Raw genomic sequence first — 27856 nt, forward strand, 5'->3', positions numbered from 1 at the left:
TGTATACACACACACACACACACACACACACACGGGGGGTACTGGAAGGAGGGGTGTGATTAGGCCAGCGGGTCACGTTTGCACCCCAGCAAGTCTTGTAAAGTGAGTTTTTCATGGCGCTGCTGCCCCCCCCCCTTCTGCTCCCCACCGAGGGTCAGCCGTGGCACAGTTTCGTAGGGTCAGGGTTAGGCTTAAGCTAGCCGGCTACGCCGGCTAGCTTAAGCCTAACCCTGACCCTAACCATACCCTAACCCTAACCCTATCCCTATACGGGTTAGGGTATAGGGATAGGGTTAGGGTTAGGGTTAGGGTTACACCTAGCAAGGTAGCCCGACTGCTATAGGTAGCTTTCAAATTTTTTTCTGGCCAAAACGCTAGCTGGGACGTGCTGGTCGCTAGCTACAGCTAGCCGGCCGGCCCACCTTGGGTCAGTTGAGTTATCTGGGGTTTGGGGTTCAGCAGGAGGTGAGGAGCAGCCAAGAGGGCAGGCTGTCCATTGTAAGAGGTTGTGTATGAGGGGGGGAGCGTCGAAGGCGGCGTGAAGCGGGTAATATCGCTTTAGGGTGGGCGGGGTTTCACGCGGCGTGCCGTCGAAACCGGGGGTTCGTTTGGGGGAAATAACAGGGAGACTCGGAGAAGGTCTGGTCGTCCAGTTCCCCGAGTTGTTTGTGTCCTTTGAGGTTTTCGTTTTGCTGAATGTGGTGTTTGTGCTGTTCGAGTAAAATGTGTGTGTAACTCTGCGTGTGTGTGTGTCTGCATGTCACCATGTGCAGCACGTGAATAGAACAGAGCATAATTATATACCATCGTTACACAACTGGCCGGTTACTTCTGTCACGCTGTCGTGTGTGTGTTTGTGTGTGTGTGTGTGTGTGTGTGTGTGTGTGTGTGTGTGTGTGTGTGTGCGTGTGCGCAGCTGATCGATGCAGCGGCAGCCAGGCTGCATATAAATGGAGTGCAGGACTTTCTATTGTTGATGCCCTTGGCAGACCATGTCAGCTGCGGTGTTGTTGGCGGGGGCCTTGCTGGGGTAATAAAGCCCAGCGTGGGGTGACACGGGTGGCTGTTAATGAAGTAACGTGATTGGTTACGCTGGCAGACCTTAAAGCTGACCCCGAGGCTCGGATGAACAACCGGGCCCGTCTGTTTTGAGGGCAGATTTCACATCCAGATCAGTATGGATGAGGTAGACTGGCTCTGAGGTTGGAAAGCCAGAGTGGTCTTGGGGACTGCTCTTCCATCTTATCTGTTTATTTAGTTTGGGTTATTCTCCGAGTTGATTCTTCTATCTGGTTTATTGTTCAGGTGTCTTTTCCTTTCTTTTTATATATTCTATTGAGGGTGGCGGCGCGGTTAGCACAGTCGCCTCACAGCAAGAAGGTCCTGGGTTCGAGCCCCGGGGTAGTCCAACCTTGGGGGCCGTCCTGGTTTCCTCCCACAGTCCAAAGACATGTAGGTCAGGTGAATCAGACATACTAGATTGTCCCTAGGTATGTGTGTGTGTGTGGGCCCTGTGTGATGTCCTGGCGGCCTGTCCAGGGTGTCTCCCCACCTGCCGCCCAGTGTCTACTGGGATAGGCCCCAGCATCCCCCGTGACCCTGAGAGCAGGATAAGCAGTTTGGATAATGGATGGATATATTCTGTTGATCCCCGTGGGGAAATTCTTCCTCTCTGTGTAGCTAGGAGCAGTGGGCAGCGCCCGGGGACCAGCTCCAGGTCGGCTTGCCAGGCCTCGGTCAGGGGCACAGACAGGAGTACTAACCCTAGCACGCATGTCTTTTTGATGGTGGGGGAAACCAGGGCACCCGGAGAAAACCCATCGCAGACACGGGGAGAACATGCAAACTCCACACAGGGGACGACCTGGGATGACCCCCGAGGGTGGACAACCCCGGGGTTCGAACCCAGGACCTTCTTGCTGTGAGGCGGCAGCGCTAACCACTTAACCTTAAAGGAAAGGAAGCAAGGTAACATGTCAGGTCAGTGTGATGTGGCTGAGGCCCTTTGGAGGAAAGTAGTAGAGGTGGCGGGGTATCGGTGATTTAAAGAAAATTACGTTTTTTAATTGTGCTCACTCATCTCTATGGGTGACTTTTTATCATTTGACTAATGGAGTTTTTTTAATTAGAGGTAAAACTGTTGATGTGCGTTGTAGTTTAGAGACCACCTAATGGCAGTTTCTCTTTGAACGTTCACAACTCGTGTCAATAGTTATCCCTACAAAGACACAGGACTGATACCTGGACACTTTCATAGTGTTGTGTTGTCTGATTCATGTCCTTTCCAGCAAGTCCATGGTTCTTATTGGCTCTTCTGGCCTTATTGTGCTGTCTTCTTGTCTGGTCCTTCTTGTCTGGTCCTTCTGTCTCGATCCCGCTGCTAGCCGGGTACCTGGTCAAAAAGTCGTGGTTTTCACTGTTCCCTTAACCCAGCCCCTCTCTGAAAACCTCTCCCCATTTCTGTTCATGTGCTTAAGGAGCTTGCGAAACTCTGTAAGAACAGTTGCACGGCGATCCTGGAGTCCATCACGGCATTTTAAAAGAGGAAGTCCAAATCAGATCTGCCTCCGTGGCTTAACGAGCACACTTGCTTGCTTGAGAGAGAGCGTGGAAGGGCTGAGTGTAAATGGAACTCCAATACATTACAGGTTGCTTATGAGATCTTGGGAAACTTTATTTAGGGGCGTCCGGGTAGCATAGCGGTCTATTCCGTAGCCTGCCAACATGGGGATCGGTGGTTCAAATCCCCGTGTTACCTCCGGCTTGGTCGGGCGCCCCTACAGTCACAATTGGCCGTGTCTGCGGGGGGGGGAAGCCAGATGTGGGTATGTGTCTCCTCATCGCTGCACTAGCGCCTCCTCTGGTCAGTTAGGGGACCTGTTTGGGGAATTGGGGGGAACAGCATGATCCTCCCACGTGCTACACCCCCCTGGTAAAACTCCTCACCGTCAGGTGAAAAGAAGCGGCTGGCGACACCACATGTATCGGAGGAGGCATGTGGTAGTCTGCAGTCCTCCCTGGATCGGCAGAGGGGGTGGAAAAGCAACTGGGATGGCTTGGAAGATTGGGGCAATTGGCCGGGTACAATTGGGGAGGAAAAGGGGGGGAAACTTTATTTATGCTTATCAAAAAGCAGTTCAAAATAGGAGAATAGCTTTCTTTGAGGATTTGGGTTAAAACATTTCTCGTAAATCGCAGGGATAATTTTGCATGGTTAATCCAATTGTTGTCATATGGGAATTACCAAAATTACCACATTCTTACTGGGGAAAAAATGTCACCCTCCAATTGGTCATTCCAAGTGGTAAATATGGGAAGTCTCTGATCACTCTGATCTAGATAGCATTTCTTAAAGTGCCTAATGATCTCCTTTCAGGAGGTGGAGGGACACAGCCAATTTTAGGCCTTTTAGATCCCAGTGCAGCATTTGACATGTTGCAGACCATGAAATTCTTATAAATCATCTTAGTAATTGGGCTGTTGTCTCAGGCTTTGCTCTTAAATGTTTCAGATCCGATCTATTGGGCAGATGTTTCTGTGTTGTGTTTGGTAACTCTTCCTCATCACTCCACCTCACTTGTGGAGCGCTCCAAGCAAAATCCTGGATCCAATTTACATCTTTCTTTAAATGCTGCTTTTAGGTTACATAATGCATAAACACAACATCTATTTCCATTGCTATGCAGCTGATGCAGTTATATATACTTATCAAGCCTTACGACTACACCAGCCTTGTGAAAGTAGAGACCACCATGTGGAAGCTAATGGAGATGTGTGAAGAATAATGACCACAAGTCTGTTTACAGAAGTTCCTGACAAACGTCAAAGGTGGATGTCACGAAACTACCTTGATATGAAATATGGCTAATTTACCCACCCTATTGATTTATTCTGCTCTCTGAATAAGGCAAAACACTTCAATCAGTCGTCAAATCAGTTCAATCAACCGTAAATCACTTCAATCAATCATGAGATTGATTGAACAGTGTGATTGATCTACATCTAAGAACCATATCAAAAATCAGCTCATTTTGTCAGTGGCATTGATGGTTTGTAATGACATGAAGATGGGCATCCATGTATTTATTTTCTCTGGCCCAGATTCCTGTAATACTCTCTATTCAATTATCCAATTTCTCCCCCGAGGATGAATAAAGTATTCTGAATCTGATTCCTGCAAATATTCTGAAGCAAATATTACATCACCAGCTCGTCCAAAAAGTGGCAGCTAGACGTCTGAAGGGAAAATTGAAAAAAAACCCCACCAATTTCTTAGGGTTAGGGACAAATTTACCTAAATGTTTATTGTAACACAAAATGTGATTTATTTTATCCGGGGGAAACGTATGACGATCTACTTCAAATTTTGAATAAAGTGTAACAATTTCTAGAGTGGACCACATGGAAAACAATAACATAACAACATAAAAATCAGGAATCATCAATAAAATGGCGAAAAATATGCCATTGTCAATAGCACACGCCAACAAACAGGAAACTGGTATGACCACTGCGGTGGAAACCGGAAGTCAGTGGACTACGGTTATGCACAGAGTCGTATAGCATAGCTGTTCTACTGCGTTCATCGAGTATCTGGTGTTTTGGTGAGGCATCTGGGTGAAGACTGTGGAGTCCTGGCCTGACGCGGCCAGGGTGTAAGGACACCTGCAGTCAGCGTAGAGTCTGAAGAGGTCACTTGGATGAGTGCTGAAACGTATCTGTCAATAAACGTTGTGTCCAGATGAACCGGTTTATTCATTTATTTTTATTTTCTTATCTGGATTATTGAGTCTGCACAAAGACGATCCTAAAGCTGGTGCAAACTGCTAATGAGACACGTTAGCCCCCTAGCTAACGGGTCTGACCCTTTAGTAGAGCGGTTAACGATGTCGCCTTGTGGTGCAGTACACCCCGGATCGAATCCCGCACCGGGCAAGAAAATAACCGGTTACATTGGTGGCAGCGGTGGGATCCGGAAGTGTGCGGATCCTCAGAAGTCTCTTCGGGGCGCGGGAATAACAAAGCGCGAGGGCGCGCTTCCCGGAGAGGGTGACGACTGTACACTACTAATAAGACACGTTAGCCCCTAGCTAATGGGTCTGACCCTTTAGCCGAGCGGTTAGTGATGTCGCCTTGTGGTGCAGTACACCCCGGATCGAATCCCGCACCGGGCAAGAAAATAATCGGTTACAGAATGAGAAGTCATTCGCCTACAGGGGGATACACCCAGCGGAGATCTGCACTCTACTGAGTACACTCTTCCAGTCGTTCTTGTTTTTGTGCCGTGTGTGTGTGTGTGTGTGTGTCTGTGTGTGTGAAGTCTGCTTGCTGAGTGACATAAAGGAAGACGTGATGGTGATGCTGCAATAGCTGCTATAGTGCACAGTGGTTGTTGAAGATCAGCTGTGTTGTTGGCGTTGGTCCAGTAGTGTGTATTGTGTGTGATGGTGTATTTTGTATACGGCTGTGTTGGCTGTATCGGCACCCATATGAGGAATTTGTGCGTGTGTTGAGGGGGATGCACTTTGTTACTGAAACCCCCAGTCTGCTACTGGAACTAAAGATGGATTTCAGGGTCCGCCGCGGCGGTGGTGTAGCGGTCTAAGCATCGGCTTTGTGTCGATGCAGTTGCCCACGGGGGACCGGGGTTCGCGCCCCGGTCTCGTCAGGTCTAATGGGGGGAATAAAGAGGCCGTGTCCCCTGGCAGCTTCCCTAGCCTGGTGCCACTGGGGGCGGATAGCGACGTGGCAGTCAATGAACTGGTGTGTCAACTGGTATGGGAGCTGGGCGTGGAGGGAGCATGTATGTATTACTACCTACAAACTCCGCAGAACTTCCCTGTGACGAGGGACCTGTGGAGTAGTGACCAGATGTGATTGGTTTCTAATGGCAATATAATTTTGTGTAATAGTGTCAAAGTATTGTAGCGAATTCGGGGGACAACGCAACCACAGGAACTGCCGCGGCCGGGACGCGAACCCGTGTCGCGGGCACCGCAGGAGGCATCGCTAACCGCTCGACTAAAGGATCAGATTCAGCGTGTCTTCTTATCCATGCACGTTACAGTATAGTACATTTGGGGTTTAATACGGCACTATATGCGGTTTCTAATTACAGCCTAATTTAGGTGTATGGTGTCTACTTAGTGTATAATTGTTCACTAGTGTGTGTCAAGGAAGCATGTATGTATTACTACCTGCAAACTTCACGGGACTCTGCAGAACGTCCACGTGACGAGGGACATGTGACGTAGCGACCCGATGTGATGGGGTCCTAATTAGAGTACTATTATGTATAATAGTATAGTATATTTGTATAGTATATAGCATATTTTAGGTCTAATGCGGCATTATATGCATTCCCTAATTACAGCATAATTTAGGTGTATGGTGTCTAATTAGGGTGTAGCTGTGTTTGTTTAATGTGTAATAAAGAACATTATTTCTAGTTTATAATAGTATAGTATATTTGTATAGTATATAGTATACTAGAAGAACCCCGCTACAATGTAGCGGTTTGGTTATCCACCCGTCTAAATGTCCCTCCTCTTCATCCTGCCAGCTAACCGCCTTCCCCCTGCCCCTAAACCCCCCCCCCCACTCCAACTCCCTCCCCCCCAAATGCTCAGAATCATCTGAAATGCCGAGAAAAGTGGTTTTTAGCCATTTTTAGAAAATGCATATTTTGCATAATTATGCATAATTATTACAATTATTTTAATTTTCTGCTATTTTTCTGGTCCTCTCTGGAACAATACCTACCACCTCCAAAAAAAATGAGGATCATAAGTGCATTTTTGCAAAAATGCATTTATTTTGCATAATGCCAAAACATTTCTTAAGTCCCAGAAAATTTTTTTTATATAGGTGAAAAAAAATCAAAGATGCCCAGAATCACCTGAAATGGCGAGAAAAGTGGTTTTTAGCCATTTTTGGAAAAATGCATATTTTGCATAATTACATATAATTATATTTTGATTTTCTGCTATTTTTATAGGTGCCCCTGATCATCCCCAATAACCTCCAAAAAGAATCAAGGCCCCAAGTGCTTTAGTTTGGCCGTTTATAGTCTCTCACACAGACACACACCACACACCAGACACACATGGTGAAAATACAGGAGTAGATTTTAGCAACTGTTCCAACACTCCCGCCACATATGGAATCACCACTGGTTTACACTTAGGCAGCTGGTGTCCTCCTCCTCTCTTGGATCGGCTGGTGCACTGTTTGGGCGTCTTCCTGGCTTTGACAAACGCCCAGTTAGGATAACCACACTTAACCAGGGCCTGTTTAATGTGGGGTTTCTCCCCTTCACCGGCCGCTGTGTCGGTGGGGACGTTGTCAGCTCGGTGGTACAGCGTCCTGATGACCAGATGTGGAAAACCCGGCTTCAGAAAGTAGAAGTGCTAACCATGTATTTGCCCCACCCATGGACTAAACCAGCTGATTTCCCTCATTAGTTCTCCTACCTGGCTGAAGTGTTGTGCTAATTACAATCAGCTGGTTTAGTCCATGGGTGGAGCAAATACGTGGTTAGTACCTCTACTTTCTGAAGCGGAGTTTTCCACCTCTGCTGATGACTCCTAGTTTGTGCTCCAGTGGATGATTAGAGTCAAACCTGAAGTACTGATCAGTATGTGTTGGTTTAAATGTCTCCCATCACCAATGGCAATTTCTCAGTCTAAGAAGGCTAAGCAGTCATTTTCCACATCCTCCCTGGTGAACTTGGTGTGGCTGTCCACAGAGTCAATGTGGTCGGTGAACTGTGGTACGTCCTGAGATTTAATTTTAACCCAGGTGTCGTCCACAAATCTGAACCAATGGCTTGGTGGTGTCCCTGGATAGGACATCAGAGCCCTCTTTTCCACGTCCTCCATATACAAGTTGCCTCTATCGGTGACACTGGGGAACCCATAGCACACCCATGGCTCTGCCTATAGTACTGCCCCCTGTATGTAAAGTACATGGTCTGAAGACACACTTGGTCAGTGTTAAGGGTGGTCCTATTGCTAAGGGCGGGGTCATTTTGTAATTTCATACGGACTGCCTCCTCTGCTTCATCAACAGGTACGCACATGAAGAGACATAACATCATAAGAGACCATTGTTTCACCCCCCTCCATAATGATGTGCCTCACCTTATCCACCAAATCCATAGTGTTCTGAATGTGATGTTCAGTACCGCCTCCCAACGGGTTAAGAATAGATGCCAGAAACTTACAGATGTTATAGGTCACTGAGTTAATCATACAAACAGTAGGCCCTAGTGGTACATCCTGTTTATGTATCTTAGGTAATAATAATAATTATAATAATCATCATCATCGCATTTACATAGCGCTTTTCAAGACACCCGAAGCACTCCACACTGAAGGTGGAGGTAAGCACTGCGTTGTGGACAACACACCTGTCTATTGTGACCCTGAGAGGCCACAGCGAGCCCAAAGTCACTTTCTGGGGCAGGATTCAGTCTGGAGATTGTACAGAATCAATACAGCTGGCCGTTGAGCTGCCGGAGCACCCCGAGCACAAACGCCCTCAAAGTCTGGGCTTTGCAGTGCTTACAGGTAACTCATACGGCATAGGTGTAGCTTCCCCTGGGTATAATGGGTGGTGCAAAATTCTGTCAGTAGCGTTGTCCTGTTCTAACAGCTTCAGACAATCTATTACATTGTTCCTGTAGCCACTGCCTGGATCTCGTTTCAGGGGCTCGTCAGTATCTAAGTAACTTCCTCGTGGTAGTCTGTCTGGTTTAATACAACGTCCAAAGGAATTGAATCGAGCGCAGCTGGACTTGGTATCGATTCGGTTCCTGTGGATGACCATGACCTGGATGAATGAGAACATTCACAGACACGTTTAATACAACAGTGCATCTGCCTTTGCCCCCTGGAAGGATGATGGTGTTATTGTCCTTTCTGAGAGTCGTGAGAGCTTTCCTATTGTCTCTACTGATGTTGTATGGCGGCGCCTTCGCATTGCTGAGACAGAGGGAACGACCATCCCTGAACCAACGGGGGGGGGGGGGGGCTTAGAGTACATCTGTCACCATCTTACAATGCTGTGATTGCGGCTGTTCCCTAATCTTCTGCCATTGTAACTCTAGTCAAAGGTCGCACCCATATTTACATATGAAACTGGTCCTTGGTTTGGGTCGTTTGGCACCGTATTGTACTGTATAGTTTATAAGGGTGGGGATACCTGCAGTCAGTTTGGGGCCCTGACGCACCAGGCCGACGGTCGGCCAGTGTCAGGCCGGTGTCGGTGAGTGTCTGTGAACCTCGTTTTTGCGGTGTGTCCCGCACCGTCGGCACTAGTTGGACCCCTGTCGGCAGCTCTTCGGCCGATTCGGCGTGTTTGGCTGTTCGTGTATATGCTAGTTGACCGTCGGCTGTAGTCTTTGCGGTGTGTTCAAGGGCTACTTTTGGGCCCCAGGCGGGAGGCGACCCAACAGTCGGGCCTTCGTCACCGCTAGTCGGTTTGGTGTTTCTGGACCATTAGACCGAGGATGTCACTTAGATGAGTGATGAAGTGTATCTGTCAGTAAACATTGTATCCAGATCAACTGATTCAAGCCTCTTTGATTTTCTTACCTGGATTGTTGAGCATCAAGACATGAAATAAAGTGTGTCCAATGCCGGTTTAAATCTACATAGTCTTTCCTAGGGCCAACACTTTCAGCTAAAACACAAACTATCTGCAGGGTATGTACTTTCTACTCACTACCTCTGACAAGGAGGTCATGTACTGAGAAGGTAAGGGTGTAGGGGCGTTATTGGGTGGAGCTGTACAGCCTCAGCCAAGGTTTGTGCTGTCTGAGTGCTCATGTTTTATTAAGTCATCTTGTATTTTGAAAATCACTACTCCAGGGTATTAAAGACAATTTTCTGGGGTATTTAACTAGAAAATATCAATCTTCAAAATAGCTGTGTATTTAAAAACTTGACTGTTTTAAACGTGTTGGCTTTCGGCAATAAATTGTTCAACTTAGCTTCTTAGTGCTGGAATCTCTTCAGTTGTTCGCCGTTTCCATGCACCTTGCAAGTGTGTGAACTTGTGCCAGCGCACCTCACTGTGCATCTCATTCCCATGCCCCCCCTCCCCCCTCCCGCAGACATCATAGTGCTGATAGCGTCGGTGGCAGTGGTGTCCGCCGGCAGCCAGAGTAACATCTTTGCCACCTCGGTGCTGCGGAGCCTGAGATTCCTGCAGATCCTGCGTATGGTGCGCATGGATCGACGAGGAGGCACCTGGAAGCTTCTGGGCTCTGTGGTCTACGCACACAGCAAGGTCGGCTGGGTTATAAACTGTAGCCCATGTGCACACACACACACACACACAAACACAAACACAAAGGCACATGCACACTTATAAACAACGGGATTGTCGAGTGTTCAGTTCTTTGTTTGCTCAGGGCCAGATTGTGTTTTGCAAAAAGCAGTTGTTGCTTTATCAGGCATCCATACATGGAAAAACAGAGAAACCTCATTTATATGCTATACACACACACACACACACACACACATATATATATATATATATATATATATATATATATATATATATATATGCCATATATGCCATATATATATATATATATATATAATAACAAATTGACATTCAGAATGATAGTTTACAGTCACTATTGTGCCATAGCATGCATGATGGTTCTTACATATTTCCACCTTAATAGAACCCTAGCTCACATTATTTATTCAAAAAATACAAATACGGGGTGTCCGGGTGACGTAGCGGTCTATTCCATTACCTACCAACATGGGGATCATTGGTTTGAATCCCCGTGTTACCTCCGGCTTGGTCGGGCGTCCCTACAGACACAACTGGCTGTGTCTACGGGTGGGAAGCCGGATGTGGGTACGCGTCCTGGTCACTGCACTAGCGCCTCCTCTGGTCGGTCAGGGCACCTGTTTGGGGGGGGGGTAGTGTGATCCTCCCACGTGCTACCTCCTCCCGGCGAAACTCCTCACTGTCAGGTGAAGAGAAGCGGCTGGTGGCTCCATATGTATGGGAGGAGGCATGTGGTAGTCTGCAGCCCTCCCCGGGTCGGCAGAGGGGGTGGAGCAGCGACTGGGACGGCTCGGAAGAGTGGGGTAATTGGCCAAGTACAATTGGGGAGGAAAAGGGGGGTGGGGAATACAAATACACTATGCATGCGTACACACACATACATGCAAACATGCTTCACTCACAGTGTTCATTTGTTTGTTTGTTTGTTCATATCCAGATTTGTCCGTCACACAAAGGCATTGCTGCTCTATCTGGCTTTCATGCATGTGGAAAAAAAGAGAAGTCAATTATATGCAACATGTATGACAATATGACATCTGGAACTGTGTTGTACAGTCATCAGTGTGCTAGCATGCATGTTCGCACATCGATATTTACACCTAAACACAGCCTTAGCTTACATTATTTATTCAAAAGATACTCACACACACACACACATTCAGTGATGGAAAAGTGAGACCTGTTGGGAATGAAAATAAATAAATAAACTGTTTTTATTGGTATTTGTGTCAAGGTTTCGGGGGGGCGGTATTGAAAGCCTCTGAGTGCTGGAGTGTCATGTGCGGTGGTGTACAGTGCTGAATAATGGCACTCTCTTCGTTTAGACCGGAGAGGTAAACAAAAGAACAATAACATGCTAGAACCGGAGGGGGATTTTAAAGACATCACAACCCGATACTGGCATCAACACGCAACCAAGGAAACGCAGCCCTAGCCTAGTTTATTTATGGTTGTTTTCCTGTTGTTGCTTTGTGCTGGCTGTAGGGACAGGATGAATTACCAAATGGACAAGACAAGTGTTCATGTTGTCGCTTCGTGGTTAAATGGCTAATTCGTACCTTGGGTCACTAACTTGGGCCATAACCTCATACTCAATACGTTTACATGCACAGCTAAGTCGAGCTACGGTTCTAGCTCGATTAGGCCGTGCAGTTGGACTACTGCCGTTGCCCCAGTATACAAGAACACCAAAAACACAGCGGTGCTCGGCGAGGCCGCCGCCAGACCGCCCTCGGTGCCGTCGGAACTGCCGGTCTGCATGGGCTAGCAGTTAGCTTAGCCTGTCCCGCTTCCGCGTCCTGTCAGACCGCCCTCGGTGCCGTCGGAACTGCCGGTCTGCGTGGGCTAGCAGTTAGCTTAGCCCGTCCCGCTTCCGCGTCCTGTCAGACCGCCCTCGGTGTTTCCTCCTCGGATTATAAAAGTACAAGATATATTCACATAAGATCCATTTAAAAGTATGTATTTCCTCCTCTATTATAAAAGTATAAGAGATAGTTGCCACAGTGGACATGTACATATTTACATTTGTAAATGCTTCCCTCTTAATGGGACTGGATTTCACAGGCGAATTCAATAAGGGATCGCAGCTCTTACTGGTTCTAACTGGCCAATGTTTGACAGAAAGCACAGGTTGCATACGCTATTCTCTGTTTTGAGTACATTTAAAAGGGATTTGAATTGACTTTATTTTTTTTAACCAAGCTGACCTTTAACTTCTCAACCTTAGGAGCTGGTAACTGCCTGGTACATTGGCTTCTTGGTTCTCATCTTCTCTTCGTTTCTGGTCTACCTCGTGGAGAACAAGTTCAATAAGGAATTTGCTACCTACGCAGATGCCTTGTGGTGGGGCACGGTAAGGAAGCGACAACACCCATATCTGCCTCTGTTGTCTAGTGTCCTAACAGCAATGCTGGCCTTGGCTACAGCAACGAGACAGCTTTTCGTTGGTAACACTCCCAGTTCTAACATCACTAGCCAGGGTAATAGTCCTTAACTGCAGTTTTCCGCCTTGCTCTGGGGAGTAGCACAGTTCGTGCTTGTCCTGGTTTGTGAGACCTAGTGAAACCAAAGCTATACACCTCCAGGTATTAGGCATTACATTTGACCTTTTGTTTTACTTAATCACTGCTTTTGAACGTGGGAGAGTTCCAGTCGCTCTATTAACACTCGTCCTTCATGACCCCAGTAATCAGCGTTTTTATACCTACTCAAAATATAATGGTGCTAAATGGCTTCAGCTGTGTGTGTCGTGCAGAGCAGGCTTAGTGTCTACTTCAGACAGGCCAGAGAGTTTTTCCACACAGGTAGACAATTAAGTGTTATCACCTGTCATTGTTGTTAGTCCTCTGGAAAAATAGAAATAGTGTGAGAGACAGAGAGACAGAGACAGGGGAGAAAGACAGAGAGGGGGGGGGAGACAGAGAGAGAGAGGAAGAGACGGTAGAGAGAAAGACAGAGGAGGAGAGAGAGAGAGAGACAGGGAGCAAGAGAGAGAGATGGAGATGGAGAGAGAGACGGAGCGAGAGAGAGAGATGGAGAGGGAGAGAGAGACAGGGAGCAAGAGAGAGAGATGGAGAGGAGAGACAGGGAGCGAGAGAGATGGAGAGATGGAGAGAGAGAGAGAGAGATGGAGAGGGAGAGAGAGACAGGGAGCAAGAGAGAGAGATGGAGAGGGAGCGAGAGAGATGGAGAGAGAGACTGGGAGTGAGAGAGAGAGATGGAGAGGGAGAGAGAGACAGGGAGCGAGAGAGAGAGAGATGGAGAGGGAGAGAGAGACAGGGAGCAAGAGAGAGAGATGGAGAGGGAGCGAGAGAGATGGAGAGAGAGACAGGGAGCGAGAGAGAGAGATGGAGAGGGAGAGAGAGACAGGGAGCGAGAGAGAGAGATGGAGAGGGAGAGAGAGACAGGGAGCAAGAGAGAGAGATGGAGAGGGAGCGAGAGAGATGGAGAGAGAGACAGGGAGCGAGAGAGAGAGAGATGGAGAGGGAGAGAGAGACAGGGAGCAAGAGAGAGAGATGGAGAGGGAGCGAGAGAGATGGAGAGAGAGACTGGGAGCGAGAGAGAGAGATGGAGAGGGAGAGAGAGACAGGGAGCGAGAGAGAGAGAGATGGAGAGGGAGCGAGAGACAGGGAGCAAGAGAGAGAGATGGAGAGGGAGAGAGAGAGATGGAGAGGGAGAGAGAGACAGGGAGCGAGAGAGAGAGATGGAGAGGGAGCGAGAGAGATGGAGAGAGAGACGGAGCGAGAGAGAGAGATGGAGAGGGAGAGAGAGACAGGGAGCGAGAGAGAGAGATGGAGAGAGAGAGAGACAGGGAGCGAGAGAGAGAGAGAGATACAGAGGGAGAGAGAGAAAGACGGGGAGAGAGAGAGAGACAGAGAGCAAGAGAGAGAGATGGAGAGGGAGACAGGGAGCAAGAGAGAGAGATGGAGAGGGAGACAGGGAGCAAGAGAGAGAGATGGAGCGAGAGATGGAGAGAGAGAGAGACAGGGAGCGAGAGAGAGAGAGAGATACAGAGGGAGAGAGAGAAAGACAGGGAGAGCAAAAGAGACAGAGATATATATATGGCAGTGAGGTTTGAGGGTCCTCTCACAAAGCACGAATTTGGAAAATGGGAAAAACATCCAGTCGAAAGCCTGCATGCAGAATTTTGTAAGAGAATCCTCCGGGTCCAGAGGAAGTCTCCTAACAATGCACGCAGAGCAGAATTAGGCCAATACCCTCCAATAAGTCACACTGACAAAAAGAGGCACTCAATTCTGAAACCACTTAAAAATGAGCGACCCCGAATCCTATCATTATAAATCCCTCAAAAGCCGAGAGATGAACATAGACAAGAGTCCCCTCAGTCAACTGGTCCTGATGCCCAGCAGACTAACACGGGACCTTCTAACACCACTAATAATAACCAGCCTCAGGACAGTGACATCATTTCTCCACACATTCCACCCAACCAACCTGTCAGTCAACAAAAACGCAATGATGAAACCTATTGGACTGGAACGACAAAAACCCAAAGTAACCTTCAGTGCTATGTGGCTCTAAATAGACAGTACACCATGGCAGAACATGTGACCCCCTGACTGATAACACACTGAGAAAAAACCTTGACAATGTACACACTCAGTGGGCACAGCCTGGCCGTGGAGAAAGACCCACACACACAAACCCGCTACCCAGAGAGGACAGACAGGCTGTGTCCCACTGTGGTCAAGCAGTGGTGGAGACACAGCTCCACTTCTCGGCCACATGTGACAAATACAAACCTATAAGAAAAGAACACCACCCCGAATTCACAAAAATAACCAAAGCACACATGTTGACTCTGCCCAGGCAACCCGCTACTTGTTAGGTGAGAAAGCCAATGTTCATAGTGGCAGCAAAGTGTGTCGCAGCTGCCACAAAGTGAGGCACAATGAGAGACTAAAATCACTTCAGTAGTGTATGTCTGTTTGGTTTGTTTGTTTGTTTTCGACTGTCTTATCTTGTTTGTATTGTTTGTTATGACATTAAGCATTTTGTATCGTATGTTATTATGAGATATGAGAATGCTTGCCATGCCAATGAGGCAGATTTGAATTTGAATTTGAATTGAGCGAGAGAGAGAGACGGAGAAAGGGAGAGAGACAGGGTGAGAGAGAGAGAGAGCGAGAGACCGTTAGCAAGCTAGTGTTTTCTAGCAAAGATTCCAGTCGGACCATTTCCTTGAATTAATTCACTCTCTTTCTTCTCCTCCTCTCACATCCCGTGTGCTCCATCCCTCACAGATCACCCTGACGACCATTGGCTATGGGGACAAGACACCAAAGACATGGACAGGACGTATGCTGTCTGCAGGGTTCGCCCTACTGGGCATCTCTTTCTTTGCCTTGCCTGCAGTAAGTCCACAGTGTACCCATAGGCCCGTGCCACAGTCAGGTGAATTGGCCATACTAAATTATCCCTAGGTGTGACTGTGTGCATGTGTGTGTGTGTGTCGGCCCTGTGATGGCCTGGCGGCCCGTCCAAGGTGTCTCCCCGATGACTGCTGGGATAGGCTCCAGCATCCCCGCGACCCTGAGAGCGGGATAAGCGGTTTGGATAATGGATGGATGGATGGATGAGTCAGCGTACTGTGTCAGGCTGCTCTGTGAGATAGAGATCTTAAGCAGTCAGTAATCCAATTTACAGCTTCCTTTAGCAGGCCAAAGTGATGCCCATCTGAGAGGTAGTTGGCTTGTATAGCATTAGGAGCCAAAAGCATGGACACTTAGCGGAGACTTGTCCCAACCAGGGTTTGAATCCCTGATCTCCCGCGGGGAAGCCGGCCTTCCTCCTTACCGAGCTATCCAGCTGCTGGTGTTATTGAACCCTAGCTAGATAAATGTACACAGCAGAGTCTGCTGAAATGCTGTGGGTTTAAATTTGAATTTTCATTAGATTTACCAGCAGGAAGTGTTGAAACTTTTATTGCATGGCTGTTCTGTTCCCCCGCAAGCCTGAGAGCAAGATAAGCGGTTTGGCTGACGGATGGATGCGTGGATGCTCTGATGAGTCAGTTTTTGTCCAGCGAATTGCCTGTTTGACCATTTATTTTGATTCGAACTCACATTTGATCACAACTCAGATAGCCATGTCGGTGTGTTGTTGTGAAGGATAGGGTTTCACTCGTCAAGTGAAACTGAAGAGGGAATGACACACATGGAAGGAGGGGTGGCGCCTTTGTACCTCCTGTATTCATTTTGATTGCCCCCCCCCCCTCTCAGGGTATCCTGGGCTCAGGCTTTGCCCTGAAGGTCCAGGAGCAGCACCGACAGAAACACTTTGAGAAGAGGAGGAACCCAGCTGCCTGTCTCATCCAGGTAAGGCTGACAGCCCTCTCTCCTCCACGGCTCTCTGACAGAAGAAGCTGGGCATAACTTTCCAGCAAAATATAGAAGGTCACATGTGTTCCTTCGGGTTCAGTTCAGCTCATCATGAGGGGCTGGAGTCTATCCCAGCAGGCATTGGTCCCAGGTCACCAGTCCATCGTATGGCCCCCACACACACCCAGTCCCTCACACACCATTCACAACGATGGGCAATCTACAGACTACAAACAAGGCTCAGCGTTTTCGGTTTTTATTTTTCAAAGCTATATCCAGCGTGCCGAATTCCGCCACAAGAGGACACTGTTACGTAACCTCACACGAACAGGAACAACTTTCGGCTCCGCGGAAACGAAATCTGGGTGAAAATTAGTGTAAACCGATCTGCTCCTTTTCAACAAATCTGGGTGTTTTTCGGTGAAAATCGAAAACGCTGAGCCTCGACTACGAGTCGTCTGACATCATACATGTCTCGGGAGGAAGCCAGAGTAGCCTACACAGAGAAATCCACACAAGCGCAGCATGCAAACATCCCAACAGTTAGGCCGGAATTGAACCCAGGACCCTCTTGTCAGGCAACAGTGCTAGCCTCTAAGCCACCACGCCGCCACAATTCAACTCTTTTGGCTATGTGCATAATTGTGGTCCACTGACTTCCGGTTTCTACTGCGGCGGTTTCCTGTTTGTTGGCGTGTGCCGTTGATAGTGGCATATTTTCCGCGACGCCTGCACGATGTCATGTCGACGACATGGGCAGAATTGTCGACAACCTTTCACCCGCACCTACCAGCAAACGGGTGAAACGTTTCAGGTTGTACGTATCAAGTTAGGTCCACAATTGTGAGGCCGAGAGGACGGGCGGAATTGCACATGCCAACAAACAGGAAACCGGTATGACCGCCGCAGTAGAAACCAGGAGTCAGTGGAATGCAGTCACGCGCAGAGCCGGTTCAGTTCACTTCAGTTCACTTCAGCTTAGTTTGGTTCAGTTCAGTGCAGTCCATTCCAGTTCTGGTTCGAAAGCCGCTGTTCTTGTTTTCAACACAAGGGGCCTCCTCATGAAAGCAAAGCTAGATTGCCTTAAAATGCGGCGAGAGAGAAAATGTAGTCAGTTTGCCCTGGATGATTTTTGTCATTACCCAGTTTCTCTTTTCCTTCCATAGATTCTCAAAAACCAGTAGAGTAACAAATACAACGTCGCTGTGCCTTCTCCACCCCCGGCCCCTCGCTTTCATATTTCATTTAATCCCCCTGCTCCCTGTTGTGAGGGGGCTCTTGTACCCCTTTGCACCCCTGGATTCTCCCTTATTTGACAAACTTCGCTAAGGGTAGCGTGAACCCAGATTTAGTGGTTTTGCAAAGTCCATCCTCGTCACCCCCCCCCCTCCCTCCCCCTTCTGTTTTCATTCTGAATTCTAGTAGGCTCGGCCCCCACCTTGTCCTCCTCATATATCTTCTCCATATGCTGCCTCGCGTTCTTTTCATCCTCTATTCTCTCTCCACTTCTACTTCCCCCTCCCCCCCACCCCCACCCCCACCACCCCCATAATCCTTCACTTCTGTCTTCCTCTTCGGCCTCCCTTTCTCTCTTTCCCCCCCTTTGATTTACCTCTCTTCTCCCCTTACCTCTACCCTCTCCTCTGATCTCTCATCCTCCTGCCCTCCCTCTCTCCCCTCTCGCCTCTTCTGCCTCCCCCCATCGTCCTCCTCCTCTTCTTCCTCCTCTTCATCCCGCCCGTCCCCACGCTGTACCAGGCGGCGTGGCGTTATTACTCCACAGACGGTGCCAGGCTCGACCTGGAGGCCACCTGGCGGCACTATGAGAGCCTCCTCCCCTCCCACAGGCATGTATCCATGCCTGACCTCCGCCCAGCAACAGACCTGTGACACACCTGCTGGGTTTTTTTTCTCGGTTTTTTTGTTTTTTTTTTTGTTTGTTTTTTTGTTTTTCACTAATCGTCTTTTTTCATTTGTTTTTCTTTTCTTTTCCCCAATCCCTCCTACCCCTTCTCCCTTTTCCCCCTCTTCTCCCTCTTCCTCCTCCCCGTTTCTCACCTCCTCCCTGGTCTCATTCTTTTGCTGTCTTTGACCCCTTTCCTTTCTATCCTTGTTTTTTGTCTCCTTTCATTTTGTTTTCCCTCCTTTCTGGTCTTGTGTATTCTGCATGCAGTGTGTTTGGCGTAGTTATGCGGCTGATGAGAACTCGGTTTCCATTGCTACCTGGAAGCCTCACTTGAAGGCGTTGCATACCTGCAGCCCTACAAAGTAGGTACAACTATGGCAGCTGGTGTCTGTATTTGGTGTTTGTGCCACGCTAGCGACCTTTCCCCTTGTAGGTTGTTAAATCTCTTGTGTTTATGGGTTATATTCTCTTCGCCCCTCTTCCACCGGGCCCCGGAGGTGGACAACCCGGCTTCAGAAAGTAACGTATTTGTTCAACCCAATCAGGCCTGTCGCCATGGGCGGGCCTTAGGGGGCCTGGCCCGCCTCCACTAGTGCTAGCGGCCCCTAGCTAGTGCCCCCCCCCCATATATAGTTTGAATAATTTGATTAATTCAGCTATTATTTTTCTATTAAACATAAAAAATACCAACTTTATATTTCTTAGAAATTACAATAGCATATCGGATTATGAAAAATATTTAATAATAATTGTGCCCCCTCGTGCAGTTCATATGCCCCACTGAAGACCGAGCCCTGGCGACGGGTCTGCCGCCCATACACTACACCAGCTGAATTTCATTAGCACAACTCTTCAGCCAGGTAGAGTGAAATAGCCTCGATTGGCGAATGGCCAGAACAAATACACGGTCGGCCTTTTGCTTTCCGAAGCCGGGGTGTCCGCCTATGGGGTACCGGCTCGACTCGGCTCGACTCGCGGGGCGTCGTTTTCCATTACCCCCTCGGTGTAGCTGGTCTGCACTGATTTTGGTACCCGCTCCAGTTTTTTGTTTTTTTTGTGGACCCTCGACAAAGGTGGCACCAGAAAAGTGGTAACAGTTGCCAAAATGCCAGCACTTTCCAGTTACGGAAAACGAACGAGTCGAGCCGAGCTGCGCCGGTGCCCGTGTAGTGGAAACGGGGCATTAGATGGTGTTTTTATTCAGCCACTCTCTTAATTCTTCTCTCGCGCTCCCTGCCGCTGTGTTCATTATTCAATGTGTGTGTGCTTTGTCCTCTCTGTCTGATGAGTACCCAGTTTGGAGATTTTCACTTCTACGAATGACGCAACTCTAATGGGGAAACAGTCGAGCCGTCAGAAAGGCCAATATCATCCCGGCTCCACTGATCTAAGCTGGGATACGAGTCATTAAGAGCTCCGTGCTAAGATGTGTCTGTGGAAGCACCGCCTCTCCTTTCACGGCTTTTCACCGCTATCCAGTAAATGGACATAGTGGGGGGAAACAGTGAATTTAAACAAAATTGGCTTCATGATATGAATAGTGCAAACAGATTTGCCACACTCTTGAGAAAACCCACTGAAAATTCAGATGGCCGTCGATTTTGCGCTGAAACGGCAGTTTTCCGTGGCGCACGCCGGCGTATTGTGGCCGTAAGCGCGGCCTAAATGAGGCAAACGGGCTCTGCTGAATGTGCAGCTCCGTTTCCTCCTCAGACGAGCCTGCCGCTGAGCGCCATGTAATTAATCCCTGTCGGTGTCACTCACATGCACGTCTTAACGGAGCGGGGACGTACTGGAAAAGCCATCTGCTGAAAGCACACTGTATCTCTGCACAGACTGATATATAAGACCGGATTGATATTGGTCACAGTAGTCGTAATATGCAAAACACGTGCACTCACACGTGCTCACACACACACACACACACACACAGGTCACATACTGCAGAGGTAAACCTAAGTAGTTGTGTGTTGTAGGGGTGGGACGATTCACAAATCTCACGGTTCGATACGTCTCACGATTCAGGGCTCACGACGTCGACTCCATACGACACAGTGGACGCCTTGGTGAGCAAGAGACGAAACGCCATTGCAGTTCCCTATTTTCCATTTATTTAAGAATTAGGGGGCATCCGGGTAGCGTAGCGGTCTATCCGTCGCCGGTTCGAATCCCCGTGTTACCTCCGGCTTGGTCGGCCGTCCCGACAGACACAATTGGCCGTGTCTGCGGCTGGGAAGCCGGATGTGGGTATGTGTCCTGGTCGCTGCACTAGCGCCTCCTCTGGTCAGTTGGGGCGCTTGGGAATAGCGTGGTCCTCCCACGCGCCACGTCCCCCTGGCGAAACTCCTCACTGTCAGGTGAAGAGAAGCGGCTGGTGACTCCACATGTATCGGAGGAGGCACGTGGTAGTCTGCAGCCCTCCGCGGATCAGCAGAGGGGGTGGAGCAGCAACCGGGACGGCTCAGAAGAGTGGGGTAATCGGTCTTTTGGACTTGAGCCGTTTCCAAGGGCAACGCGACACCGGGCGCCATCTTCCAAGGATCGGAGGCATTGTTTACGAATTAGCTAGCACTTAGCCATTAACTTAGCCATATATTAGCGTTACGTTTACCCTTACCCTTACCTCACTGAGATGTTTAAAGAAGGCCATCCTGCGCCTCTTGGTTAAGTCCTCTATGTTCTTTCCTTCGTTTCTCTTCCAAGAAGGGAAAGAAAAAAAGCGTAACCCATTCTCGAGTTTAATACTGGAGTGATCGTGGGATTTGCTGTGGCAATTCTTCACACAACAGGAATGCCCAAGCATTAGATATATAGCTATATATCCAATCTAACCTAAAATGTTACCTTAAAATATATATATATATATATATATATATATATATATATATAACTTACCTAAAATCTTACCGGAGAAAATCTGTGATCTAAACGTTAATTTGAGAAAATATTTCACGTACTAATAGAGTTAGTAAGAAAAATCTCTGCTAACAGCTAACAACAATGATTATAACGTTACTTGGAAGATGGCCGCATGTGACATCATGGCCGAAAGACCGATTGGCCAAGTACAATTGGGGAGAAAAAGGCTGGGGGGGGGGGTAGTATTGTAACGGTCATGGATGTGTAGACTCGCTAGCCTGTTGGCTAACGGGTCGGACCCTTTAGTCGACTGGTTAGAGCACGGGCGACCCGGGTTCACGTCCTGGCTCCGGCGGATTCCCGGCTGCCTCCTGAATTCGCTACAGTATCAAAGTTGTTAAGACGTTAATGTTGGTGTCAGTCATTCCCTAACAGACACACCAACATGTGCAACGCATTAATATCTCCACTGGGTATTAATCTTGACCGAATATCGAGTTTAAGAACAAGCGGTCATTTTGACCGCCCATGGGCGCCTCAGGAAGGAGTGACGTCCCGGTCCCTCTAGCGTTAATAACACACGATCTCCAAGAAATGGGGAGCGTCTCGAACCGTGAAGACCGTATCGAAGGACTCGGAATTGGATCCCCGGTGTTGTCCCACCCCTGTTGTTGTGTCACAAGCGCTCCTCCCCCGTTTGCCTGCACCGCACTGCGTTGGCGTGCATGTCTGCCCGTGTAGCGAGTCTGTATCTGCTCCGTCCTGTCTCCCTCCCAGTGCTTTGTCAGTTGTGATGCACCCGCCGTCATGTAACCGCACGTGTCCAAGGGCAAGAGCAACCTCGTCTTTCTGCTAAAACCCTCCTTTTAATCAGGAAAACTGCATATTTCACAAGTGCCCACGTGGTTGTCAAATAACGCCCTGTGATGTCTCTTCTTTGTCTCCTCCTCCTCCTCACTCAACACCTCCAGGAAGGAGCAAGGCGAGTCGACCAGCGGGTACGTCACCCCGTCCCTCTACACAACACACTATGTTATGGAAAAGCCACGTCTGATGTTGTAAGCTCAAGGCCGGCCGGTTGGGCCGCGGCCTGTTGGCGGTACAGCGGGAGGTCTCTGACCCCCGTCGTCTGCTGCTGCTCACGGCCACGGGTAATGAAATGTGGACCCTGCTAATGGACGCTTTTAAACAAGCGCTCGCCGTGACTCATTATTTTATCTATGTTTGGTGCTCGGGTCCATCTTTGCTCTCTGTCTGCCGCTGCTGCTCTTGACTAAGAAGCACACAATTTTAAACACACTCACTCACACACACACACGCCTTGGCAAGCTTTCAGTTTATTTTTCTCCACTCAAACTGTCCCCTTGACTCAGAATGTCTCGCTGCCGTGCTCGGTCTCAGAAGTTGAGAGTCTTCTGCGGGTTCGTGTTGGAGGGGGAGTGCGTACGGGGGGTGGGGAGGGTGGGGGGGGGGGGTGAGAGCGGTAATATTTTGTCTTAATTGTTACACGGCATTAAGCTGATGTGTCGAGAGAAGAGCTGCAGAGCCCCGAGGGACGTCCGGGCTTTTCTAAAGTTTGTATATATATGTGTGTGTGTGTGTATATGGACGTACTGCAGGAGGACATTTGTCCTCGTTGGCGCGTCGCATGGGAATCTGAGACGTTTGACCCGTCACACACAAACAGACGGACCCAAACTCTCTGGGTGCACTGCTGTACACATGCCCTCAAGGACAGAATGCATCCCACGCAGCTCTGGATATGTGTAAGACACAGGAGTGCTTACATGCAGCCCCCCACTTATTCATTCACACACACACAACATACATTTCCCACGACCATAGGGAACTCGAGTGGCCAGTGCCACTCGAGTTCCTCTGCAAAGGGGAACTTCACACCACGGGTTAGGTCCGGTGGGGTTATCCTAGTTTGACTATCTTGGTTTACCTCCCAAGCAATATGTCTTCATTTAACTTCCTTCCAGTGTGGGAAGATGGCGGCACAAATTCGCCGTTTGCGGCGGCCTCGCCCAGTACCGTCCATGCAGTGTCTTTGTCCACGTCTGCATCTAAGTTAGTCTTCGCTTGATCGGCTGGGAGAGCTTGGTCTGCTGTGTCCTGTGGGCCCAGGGACCACGGCCCTGCCCGGAGCTGTGCCCAAAGAGGGCGGTCTGACAGGATGCGGACACGGGGCAGGCTAAGCTAACTGCTAGCCCATGCAGACTGGCAGTTCCAATAACACCGAGGGCGGTCTAACAGGATGTGGAAGTGGGGCAGGCTAAGCTAACTGCTAGCCCCTGCAGACCAGCAGTTCTGATAACACTGAGGGCGGTCTAACAGGATGTGGAAGTGGGGCAGGCTAAGCTAACTGCTAGCCCCTGCAGACCAGCAGTTCCGATAACACTGAGGGCGGTCTAACAGGATGTGGAAGTGGGGCAGGCTAAGCTAACTCCGATAACACTGAGGGCAGCCTGGCGGTGGCCTAGCCTTGACTGTGTTTTTATTATCGTCGTGTGGAGTGTGGGGAGTTGTGTTGAAGGTGGCTGGGAGAGCTGGCGTTGGATCGGCTGGGAGAGCTTGGTCTGCTGTGTCCTGTGGGCCCAGGGACCACGGCCCTGCCTGGCGCTGTGCCCAAAGAGGAAACACCGAGGGCGGTCTGACAGGACGCGGAAGCTAGCTGCTTGCCCATGCAGACCGGCAGTTCCGACAGTCATCCTGGCTGGGGTTCGCTCTCTGGACAGTTTAGATATATGTGTTAGTTTGGATATATGTGTTCTTGTAGTGTTTGGATGTGTTTTTTGCCTTTGTGTTCCACTGCTGTGGGCTCGGGGTCGGGGAAATGGTGTTTTGTTTCATTTCATGTGCGCAAGTGCATGAAATGAAACAAAAAACAAAAACAAAAAAAAACCTGACTTCAACTAAAAGAGGATGTAGGAATAATGTGTGCACTGGTAGGTTAGAGAGAGAAATGATGTGAGTCACCAAATCAAGGCTTTATTGATGCCCTGATAGATGTCCGCTTGCCTCTCCATTAAAACCTCAACAGTACTGCTGATGTGATGCCGTGCAGCTATGACTGAAGCACTGTTAAAAAGCCTTTGTAGGGCATCCGGGTAAGCGTAGCGGTCTATTCCGTGCCTACCAACCCGTGGATCGGCAGTTCTAATCAAAGAAGCGGCTGGCGACTCCACATGTATCGGAGGAGATGTGGTGGCTTGGAAGAGTGGGGTAATTGGCCAAGTACAATTGGGGAGACAAAGGGGGGGGGGGTTTGTAAACTACACATGTGACACCATAGGCCATTTCCTTTACATGTAAGGCTCTTAGCCGAACACATCATTCAGAGCAACCTTCAGCATTACAACAAGTCATGTTAGCTAGTAGCAATCCTATATGGCAGAGAGCTATAACCATGACATTTCTCATCTCTGTGAAACTTCATCTCATATAAAAGGTGACATAAATGCACATAGGCAGCCATTCTTTAGCCCTCTTTCTCTGCACTATGTAACACATACTTGTGTGTCTATCTCCCCCTTGGTTTTTTAGTAAGGTTCATAGTAATAAACAGAGGCTACTGAGGAGGTGTACCACTCGGAAACATAGGTACACAGCATCCGTGATCCCTTGTTACTGGCAATGTGTCTTTGAGAATGCTGACTAATTCTCCATGCATGGTTGTACTGAGCAGGCCAGGAGTGTGGCTGTAGAGTCCAGCCTGCGGGCGGCGGGGTCTTCAGCTGTTTTGTAATAGTTTATAAGCTCCCTTCTTTTGGACTTTGCCTGAGGCATGCAATCATTTTGCCTGTTGCCTTTTTGGTTGGACTAGTTTCTGTTTTCCTTGTCAGTTCCTGCGAGCCGGATCCTGTGAAATAACTAACCACGCGAGGCTTTTGCCAGACAAAGACCTCTCTTGAGATGAAAATAAACATATCTGACCATCTTCCATCGTTTTCATCGTTCAGCTCCTCCTAATATCACATCTCTATCCTATTTTGTTCCCTATGTCCCAGACAGATCTTAAACTCCGAAGTCCCGCCCCTCACTACTAGTCCCTACAAGTGGTGATAGTGCCCTTGAACTGTACTGAAAAGTATGCCTTGCATTTGCCTCTGTGTTTGCAGTTTTGTGGTATAACGTCCCATCGCTTAATCCCACGCCTACCTTACCTGACTGCAGATAACCGGTTTTACTTTGCTGCCTGTGCCTCTGAATGTCATGAATACGTAACCAAGTGCACATGGCCGAAGTCCCACCCTGCATCTTCCTCATCTCACTGCCCTCGTCACTGTTGGCTGAAATGACGTCAGCCGCCACGTGCATCATCCATTTTCTTAATAGCGCCCGAGTCCTGTGGAAAAATCTGTTGTGTTGTAGCGAATCGGGGGGGGGGGGCAGTCCGGGAACCGCCACAGCCGGGACGCGAACCCGCGACAACGTTAACCAGTCGACTAAAGGGTCCGACCCGCCAGTCTTATCTCAATTGGGTGTTTATCTTGACAGAATATAGAGTCTAAAAACCGGCGGCCCGTGACTGTTTTAGGTAGGAGTGAAATCCCGGTCGTCCTTAATAAGAGATCAGTAAGAAAGTGGCAACAAAGTGAACTTTTTTGGACTTTTGCCCCCATGGTTTCTCTGTCCCTATAGTACAATAGGAGCATGACAAAAAGAATGACAGCTGACCTAGCCAGTCAGAATGGGTGAACAGAGACACATTAACACCTACTGTTCATTCACACACACACACCCTGAGCAAAGCCCGGCTGACATGCGAAGTCTGTGATGAGCTTGCATTTTGTTTAAAACTCGCGCTGCAATGCATGCTGGTTTCTGCTAACATCTAATCTGTTCTCCAGTCTCTTGCCTACCCGGGAGTGGATAAAAGTTGTGTTTAATGACCGGTGCCAAATGGATAACAGCACTCGTGACAGCATCTCGTTAAATGTCTAACTTAATCCGCTTGGTGGTTAGCGGAGACCGAAGGTACTTACTAAGATATGTGTCGGTGTCTTTTCACTCCCCACCTTCATACCACTCCCTCATTCTTCCCCTCACCCCTCCTCCTCTCCGCCACACTACTCTCCCTCCCCGTTTCACCATGCAGTCAGAAGCTGAGCTTCAAGGAGCGGGTGAGGATGGCGAGCCCTCGCGGCCAGAGCATCAAAAACAGGCAGACGGTGTCGGTGAACGAACGGCGGTCCCCCGTGGCCGATCACAGCACTGAGGGCACCAGCCCCGCCAAGGTACAGAAGAGCTGGAGCTTCAACGACCGCACCCGCTTCAGACCCTCGCTGCGCCTCAAGAGCCAGTCGCGCTCCACCCACGACGGTGAGACGGCCGAGAAAGAGCCACTGTGATGTTATGTCTGATGCTGTCCCCTCACAAGCAAGAAGGTCCTAGGTTCGATCCCTGGGGTTGTCCCACCTTGGGGGTCATCCCAGGGCGTCCTCCGTGTGGAGTTTGCATGTTCTCCCCGTGTCTGCGGCGGGGTTTCTCGAGTCCTCCGGTTTCCCCCACCATCAAAAAGACCTGCATGTTAGGGTTAATACTCCTGTCTGTGCCCCTGACCGAGGCCTGGCAAGACCAGCTGGAGTTGGTCCCCGGGCGCTGCACGGCGGCTGCCCACTGCTCCTAGCTACACAGCTAGGATGGGTTAAATGCAGAGCGTAATTGCCCTACGGGGATCATTAAAGTGTATCAGAATAAAAATCACAGAAATGGCCTCGTGTCTGTGCAGGGCCACGAGGCCTCGGTGAGCTGTGGATTAGTTCGAGCTGAAGGGTTCGACACTGGGATGAGTTCAGCTGGGTTTACTACAGGAGAACTGCACAAGTTGAACATTTTTGTTTGAATCCGTGGGGTGGATTTTATTGCAAAGAAAACACAGCCCAATGCTTGAATACATCGGCAACGTACTACACTCTGAGATCTGGATATTCATCAATTCGTACTTGACACACGGCGGCGCTGTGCTCAGCAGTGTCGACTACCCATTGGTGCATGAGTCAATTCATTTCTTCCCAACAGCAGACGTGCGGTAGCCTGATCCCCCCAGGGTTTCCCTGGCTGGTGTACTGTCTTGCTGAGGGTTGCTGCCTGACCGCTGGCACCATCAAACTGCCAAAACTGGCTTTGCCCCCACACTCAGACAGCCAGACGAGGGAATGTTAATGCCTATTTGCTCGGCCCGGATTTCGGCTACCAATGCCAACCTGGCAGGTCTGTCGGAGTAATGAGCGTTCGGTGGGAGAGTGGATGGCTCTAGCAGCCATATGGCTGGAATAATAACCGACCTAACCAAAACCGAAGTGGCTGGCTTGCCCCGCTCAGCAGATCCTTCACTGCCTCTGGCGTGCCGGCTGTGGTGCGAGACGTCTCTGTGAGTGTGAAGTGCGTTTTGGAGCCAGCGTTATAATGAGAACTCGGCGGCACGGTGGCG

At 49.1% G+C, this 27856-nt stretch overlaps 1 pseudogene; it reads left to right on the forward strand.

The window, feature by feature from the left end:
• LOC130113054 (potassium voltage-gated channel subfamily KQT member 5-like) overlaps positions 1-27856 on the forward strand; it is a 210272-nt pseudogene that overhangs the window by 173926 nt on the left and 8490 nt on the right.

The sequence above is a fragment of the Lampris incognitus genome, chromosome 5, assembly GCF_029633865.1.
Source record: "Lampris incognitus isolate fLamInc1 chromosome 5, fLamInc1.hap2, whole genome shotgun sequence".
In the NCBI taxonomy this organism is placed as follows: domain Eukaryota; kingdom Metazoa; phylum Chordata; class Actinopteri; order Lampriformes; family Lampridae; genus Lampris; species Lampris incognitus.